This window comes from Xyrauchen texanus, chromosome 19, assembly GCF_025860055.1.
Source record: "Xyrauchen texanus isolate HMW12.3.18 chromosome 19, RBS_HiC_50CHRs, whole genome shotgun sequence".
NCBI lineage: Eukaryota > Metazoa > Chordata > Actinopteri > Cypriniformes > Catostomidae > Xyrauchen > Xyrauchen texanus.
Genome location: NC_068294.1, coordinates 21,314,939 through 21,321,955, shown reverse-complemented (window position 1 = coordinate 21,321,955; position 7,017 = coordinate 21,314,939). Strand labels below are relative to the sequence as shown.

General features: G+C 35.6%; 1 protein-coding gene and 1 non-coding gene across 2 annotated transcripts in view; both read left to right on the top strand.

Moving 5' to 3' along the window:
* The first annotated feature begins 501 nt into the window (after nt 1-501).
* On the top strand, nt 502-573 carry trnae-uuc (transfer RNA glutamic acid (anticodon UUC)). The gene has a single exon. It is a non-coding gene; the product is annotated as a tRNA-Glu (tRNA).
* A 1,585-nt stretch (nt 574-2,158) lies between these two features.
* Nucleotides 2,159-7,017, top strand: part of LOC127659894 (ETS-related transcription factor Elf-1-like) — a 67,465-nt gene continuing 62,606 nt past the window's right edge. Inside the window, exon 1 of the mRNA XM_052149868.1 lies at nt 2,159-2,722. The gene's annotated coding sequence lies outside the window, so the exon portion shown is untranslated. The remainder of the gene's footprint in view (nt 2,723-7,017) is intronic.

The window sequence follows — 7,017 nt, the reverse complement described above, 5'->3', positions numbered from 1 at the left end:
GTAAGTGATGAGGTTTACTATAGACTATAAATGCATAAAAATATTGTGTTTTTGTCTTTTTATTTAGTCTTTTTAGTCAGCATTTTAGTCAAGAAAAATAGCTAAGTCAAGCTAGCATTAGGCTTTCTGTTAACTCTTTTCTGTATTTTTAAACAATATTTCATCTAGTTTTTGTCTAATTTTTTCCACATTACATGATCTAATTATGAAAGATTTGAATAGGCTTTATTGTAATCAAACATCTAGAAACGATTATCAATAAATATCATATATTCAATTATTGGTTCATTGTTTTGTGTTTTCTGAGAAAAGTGAAAAAATGACTTAGGCAATTATTTTAGGAAGGTGACGATATACACTACAGTCTAAACATTGTGGTTTGTCATAAAATGTAATTATGTGTTGTATTTTAGATGGGCTGGAAGAGGACCAACAAAAGAAATACGTTGCAGGCGTATTTATACACCAATCTATACCAAATAAATGCTCGTGTATACAGCCTCCCATATGGTCTAGCGGTTAGGATTCCTGGTTTTCACCCAGGCGGCCCGGGTTCGACTCCCGGTATGGGAAAGATTATTTTTTAATATAAAATCATAATGGTAAAATCCAAAAGATCTCAGGCAACTCTGAAAATGTGACAACTGCAAAATAATCAGTTTCTCTGGATGTACTATTTATAGGCATGTGTTTGAGTAAAACTAATATTTTTGTTTTATTCTATAAAGTAGCCTACTGACAGTATTTCCCCCAAATTCCACATAAAAATATTGTCATATTTGCAGAAAATGGAAACTGGTCAAAATAACAGAAAATATGGTGGTGTCAGACCTCGAATTATGCAAAGAAAACAAGTTCAATTTCTCTTTAAATGGCAAGAGCAGGGGCTGGATTCACGAAACAACTACTTTCTAATTTTCTAATTGAAGTACATATTTTGTATTGCTGAAAAGACTTCTTAAGAATGTGCTTCATAAATTGCAGTGTGAATCCTGCCCTAGGTAAGCTATGACCAGTGTTGGGCAAGTTACTAGAAAAAAGTAATCCACTACAAATTACTAACTACTTATCTAAAACATGTAATCCGATTACTTTACTGATTATTTCATTAGAAAAGTAATCACATTACTAATTACTTTACTTTTCAGTTCCTTTCTAAAACACTTGTCACAAACATTATTTTTCTACTCAACAAATTCTAAATAATGTCTATTTTCTCCTTGTTCATTGTCGGACACCCTTCAGCTGTCACAGCAACGCAAACAGACGTAATATTCACATTTTAATTGCATTACAAATACATTATATTTTTTTAATAAATAATTGTAACCCAAGTAATGACCTTAAAATGTATTACTTTCATTGAAAGTCAGTAACTGTAATCTGATAACAAGAATTTAAAATGTAATGTGTTAAATTAATTTTTAGTGCTTAAATGTAATTCTATTACAGTAACTAATTACTTTGTAATCCAATTACACACAACACTGGCTATGATAAATGCAAAGTGTCAGTAAAAGTGTCACAGACAGTACTAATAGCTGCTGAGTAGTTGTAAAAATAAATAAAAACTATAAAAGTACAGTTGTGTTACATTTCATGTTATGCTCATTCTGTAAAATAGAATGTGGTTGAAAGAGAGAAGCAATTATGTAGTCTGCCTGCTACTCAGCTAAAATGATTTTCATCAGTAAAAAAAAAATCAATTTATTGAATTACTGTGAAATTAGTTCTTGGTATTCACTACTTTGATTCGCCTTTTATAATTATGACCATTTAGTTTTATATTTCACTTAAGTCCTAATAATATAAATGATGAAGCCAGAAGTAAGCTTGTCTGGGAAAAGTGTAGCCTATATCATCCATGGAAATGTTGAAAAATAAAGGAGGTGTATCCAAACATTGTTGTTTATCAAAAGAAACCGAGAATACGTGATCAAGTTCTGTATAAAAAAAGTAAATCCCTTCACCACAAACAACATTAGTTCTGTACCCTTGAATTCCCCAAATAGGCATAATTTCCGATAATGGGCGGGTCAGTCGATTTCATTAAGGGGTGGTCTGAATTTATTTTACATTACAGCATAACGCTCAGTGTCCTTAAGGGGTTGTCTACATTTTTTGAAGTAACAAACGAACACTCACTTACACACCTGCGGGGGCAAAAACAGCGTGGTGGAAAAATATATACAATATTTTATATCCGATAGCGTGTGCTAGTAAGCTGTGGTGTAAAAATATTTTGTTTCGTCGACTGGGTGCTGACGTCAGGATTCCATCCACAATCCTGAATGACGCGTCACATGCTTGCATTACACCGTGTCGTTCATTATTATGGGATCGTTCTGCTTCGTCGCGTCGCTCGTTCGCAGTTTAGATGGAGTCGAACGCTTGGCCAATCACTTTCGAGGGAAAATGTGAGCGCAAGGAATTCCCCACGCAGTGAAAACAGTGTAACCTTATGTTACAGAAAGTGACGAAGGTTGCTTTTAGAGCAGAACAATGAACTTTCACCACATTGTTTTCTGTCGCCAAAGAGAATGAAGTCATGTAGATTCAAGAAGATCCCTTAAACTAAAGTGGACAAGAGGACTCAAAGGATACCAGATTGCCAAGGAATTGTTTCATTGAAATGGTCTTAGTGTATCCACCACTCAGCCCACGTTAAATATTAAACTGCAGAACTTTCTGTCTGTAAATTATGACACAATAAGATAAAAAGGTAAGTGTTTGTTTGTATGTACACTAACTTGTGGTGTAGTGTGATTTCTTGCTGTACCTTGTTTTGGTGGTTGCACATGTTTACGTACTTTAAAATAGTTATTTCTTAAATGTTTGGTGAGATTCACAGTACAGGATGACTTTAACAAGTATGCATGCACTCTTTGTATTAGACATATCCTATCTTTTATAAGAATATAAGTTGCACTGAGTCATTTGGATTTGCTGACATTCCACTAAACCAACCTGATTAAAACATATGACTGTTGTCTTTTACTGAGCCCATATGACTGGGCTTCTAATCCAAATAGCCCCCAGGATAGCTTGACCCACTGCTCTGTTGTGCCCCGCTCCCATTACTGTGCACTGTGTTGTTCCAGCATGATTGACGGCATGTGACCAGGATGACTTGTTCAATGTGAGAATCCCTTGTCTCAGGGTGTCATTGCTGGACAAGAGACACAGTAAAAGGGCTTCACATGAGTGTGAACAATCAATTATCCAGTCCTCATGTTGGAGCTTGTGGTACATCAGTGTATCAAAGTTGTTTTCACTCAGTCCAAACACTCGTTAGTCTAGCAATGCATGTTTATACCTAACTGGGTTGTATTTGCATCATTATTTCCTCTTTTGACAATATGCTGCAATTTTATAGTGTACAATTTCACAACAGAGTATTAAATCCAACTGCTGTTCCATGTAAACTTGTTTTTCATTTTTTATTTGCTTTCCTTTTTTTGTAGCTTGATGCCTTATTGTCTAACTGTCTAAATGTTTGCCAGATGTTTACATTTTTGGGGAATACAAAGCACTCCTTTGGGACATGCAAATTGAAGTAGCCTATCTCTTTTGGCTGTAGCGCTCTCAGGATTGTGGCCATTGGGAGGTGCTGGGTCAGGGAGTACATGCGTTCTGCTTTGGGATTTTTGTGTTCGTAGTCAGCTCAGTTCATGCAGAAATGTTATCTGCTGGTTCTGATACCCCCTCCATGCCCCTCCGCACATCCCAGAGGCCTTTAGATAGCTGGAAATTCCAGTTTTCTGAAACTAATTATCTGCCAAGAGAGGCTGTAAATATACCCCTTAGTTGGTAGCGTTCTTTCTAAGTCTATTCTTTCAGAAATAAAGTCCTTGGTACTCCCCCGTTTTCTCCTTGTGTGTCTCAGAATATGTGCCAAATGACCCATTTGTACCTTTGAACGGGATTGGCACAAAGGGGCTCTCAGATGAGACACATGGCTCAGATGAGGCACATGGGATGTTCCCTGTCTAGGGAACATCCCATGTGCGCACCCTGGAATATTTGGCCATGGTGGTGAATACCATGTGCCCACTTTGGAATATGCAGCCACGAGGAAGTGAAAAAGTAAAGAAAAGTTTCCCAAGAGCTACGCTTGGTAAGCTCCAACACTGTGTCTTGGCCTGATGGTGTAGAAAATCACATGAGCTATGACTTAATGGGCTGACTATTGATTTGTCTCCACACTTGAAGACATCAGTCTTTATAAACTCTGTATCCAGGAACTGCATCGCCAGGGCATCATCAGCCAAGAGTTTGCTGCAACATGAGCAGTCTCCTTGCAGACAGATTACAGGCATCAGAAAAGAGATCTGGGGTGTGCTAGAGAAAGATGGCATTTGGTTTTTGTGTCAAATACCATACTTTGTCACGCAGAATACAACATGTGCAAAATATTGCATTGAGTGATTGTATATTGAATCAATCTTTAAAGCCTCTACATTAATCCTGTTAATATGACTTTCATAAACCATATGTTATATCTCTGTGTCATACACTGGGTGGGCCAAACTGAGTCAAGTCTATAGGTTTCCACAAGGTGGTGGTGTTCATTTACAAGCATAATGCATAATATGATATAGATATAAAACAGGGTGTTATTTAGTTGGTTAGTTAGTTAGTTTCCACTCAAAGATAATTCTCTTTAATTCGCTTTCATTCACTCTCATAGTGATTTAATTTAATAATAATTTAAGTTTTACTACTGTGTGCACTTAGTTCTTCTGTTTATGGGCGTGTACACTGTAAGCACTAAAGTTGTCATTACTGAAAAAAAATCAAGCTGCCTTATGTATTACTTGAAATGTCAAGTTTGGGACTCATAACTCAAGTATTTAAGTTCATTGAACTTTTTTCTTAAAAATCCATAGACTTAAGATTTGAATTGTTAATAACTCAAAAAACTGAGAATAATATTTAGGCTTTGGGGAATACTCACAATCCCTTGTTGCTTGAAATATGTTTCCTTGGTCAGAGGGAACAGATTGGGGAATTTAAATAATTGATATTAAGAATTATTAGATGTTTTAGCTCTTTTGATGTATTATTTATGCTTTGTCGCAAATAGTTGTTTGGTGTAATGCCACCATTAGTGTGATCTGTATCTCTTTGGTCAAGTTGGACCCTGGTCACACTATCTCAGTTTTCTTTTTGCATGTTCAGCTGAAGTGCATACCGGTATATGCATTTCTGTAAATAATTATTTAATAACTGACTTAGAATCAGTTATCATTTTATTTGAGCTGTGCTGCTGTTTGATCTAAAATGTAATCAATTCAATTAAAATGTACAACAGTAGAAACAACAATATTTAAATTCAAATCTGAGTTAAGTGTACTTGCATGTAGTTAACACAACTTAAATAGTTAAGTTCACTCTACTTAAAAACCAAGTGAATTTCAACTTCTTCACTCAAGTTTTGGGAGACCCCATTACTCAATGGAATTGAGGGAACACGTTTACTCAATCTAATGAGTTCAATTAACATATTAGGGTTTTCAGGGTATAGCGTGTTGTTATGAAAGCATGTTACTTCAGTTCTGCAAATTGGAATTGAGGGACTCTCCATGCAGTTAATAATTTCTGATTCAATATATATTATAGTTGAGAAGTTCTAACCATCCCACCTAATAATAGGCTAGTATCAGACAAGTTTCTTTGATTTTATACTGATGCATTTCCGAACCATTATGCCACAACGTCATTACCCTTACTTAATCGAATTTGAGAACATACAATTTAATGGCTTTCATTAAGTCAGTTTCATTCAGCAAACATAATTTAGTTGGATTAGGTCAATTCAATGTATTATATTCGTTTTAACTCTACATTAGGTTTGTCAAACTCAAATTACTAAGGTTTTAACCTAGTCATTTTGTTATGTTGGCCCAATTTTATTTTATTTTATTTTATTAATCATTAGTATATGTGAGGTGAGCAAGTGTGAGGACAGGGAAACTGTTGCACTGTCAGTTTAATCGCAACTGCTTATAGAGCTCAACAGCAATCGAATCAAACATCACTTGTAATAATTCAGTATCAGCCATGTCCTCCTCAATGTCTATGGTGGTTACGGTCCTGCAAAACTCCTGCATAGACACTTTTTAAAATGCCATAAAAACAGAACAACAAGCACTAACAAAGCTCCTCATATTTTCATTGTGCTAAAATATGCATAACATAACACTTCATTTCAACATTTGTTCTCCCTATTCAGTCCCATTGCAAAGCTTGGGAAATGGAAATCCCCTGCCCAGTTTCATCAATGCTACAAGAAGTATTCATGCAGTCCAAACTCAAATGGATTAAGTAAACTTCAATTTTACAAATTTAAATGGACAGAACGCAATAAAATCAAGTTGTGTCAAAGTGTCCAAGAATTGTTTTGCTTTTGGTCATATGAATTAAGTAAACTGAACAAGCAGCAAAACTCATTCTGTTTGCCTTGACATTAGATTAATTAATTAGCTCTATAACCTTGCTTGTTAGATGGCAGTAGCCAAATATGTGGGAGTCTCACTAAGCAAAGCACTACGGAATACAAGGCCAAACTGATCAGCTTTGACTGCCTTTGTTTTGACTGTTTTATTTTATTTTTTTTAATAGGTGGCACATCTTGTTGTTAATGGCAACTGTGGAGTGTGAAAATGTGGGTGAAAGGAGGTGGATTGGTACTCAATTTAAGTGACACTGTATTACATTAAAGCTGAAGTGTTAAAATTAGGGCTGTCAATCGATTAAAATTTGTAATCAAATTAATTATATGGTATCCCGATTAATTAATCGTGATTAATTGCATTGTAAATCGAATGACAGCGGACAACAGGTTCCTTTAACTCAAGTGAGTGGACTTTTATTTGCGCTTTCACACTAGATGACAGCTTCACTATAACACATACGGTTTCAGCTTCACAAAATAATGTCTCGTGAACTCTCTCTGATCCAGACTCTCTTTCTATCTGCTGGCTATGTCGCTCTTTTATGCCGCTCTCCCCATGT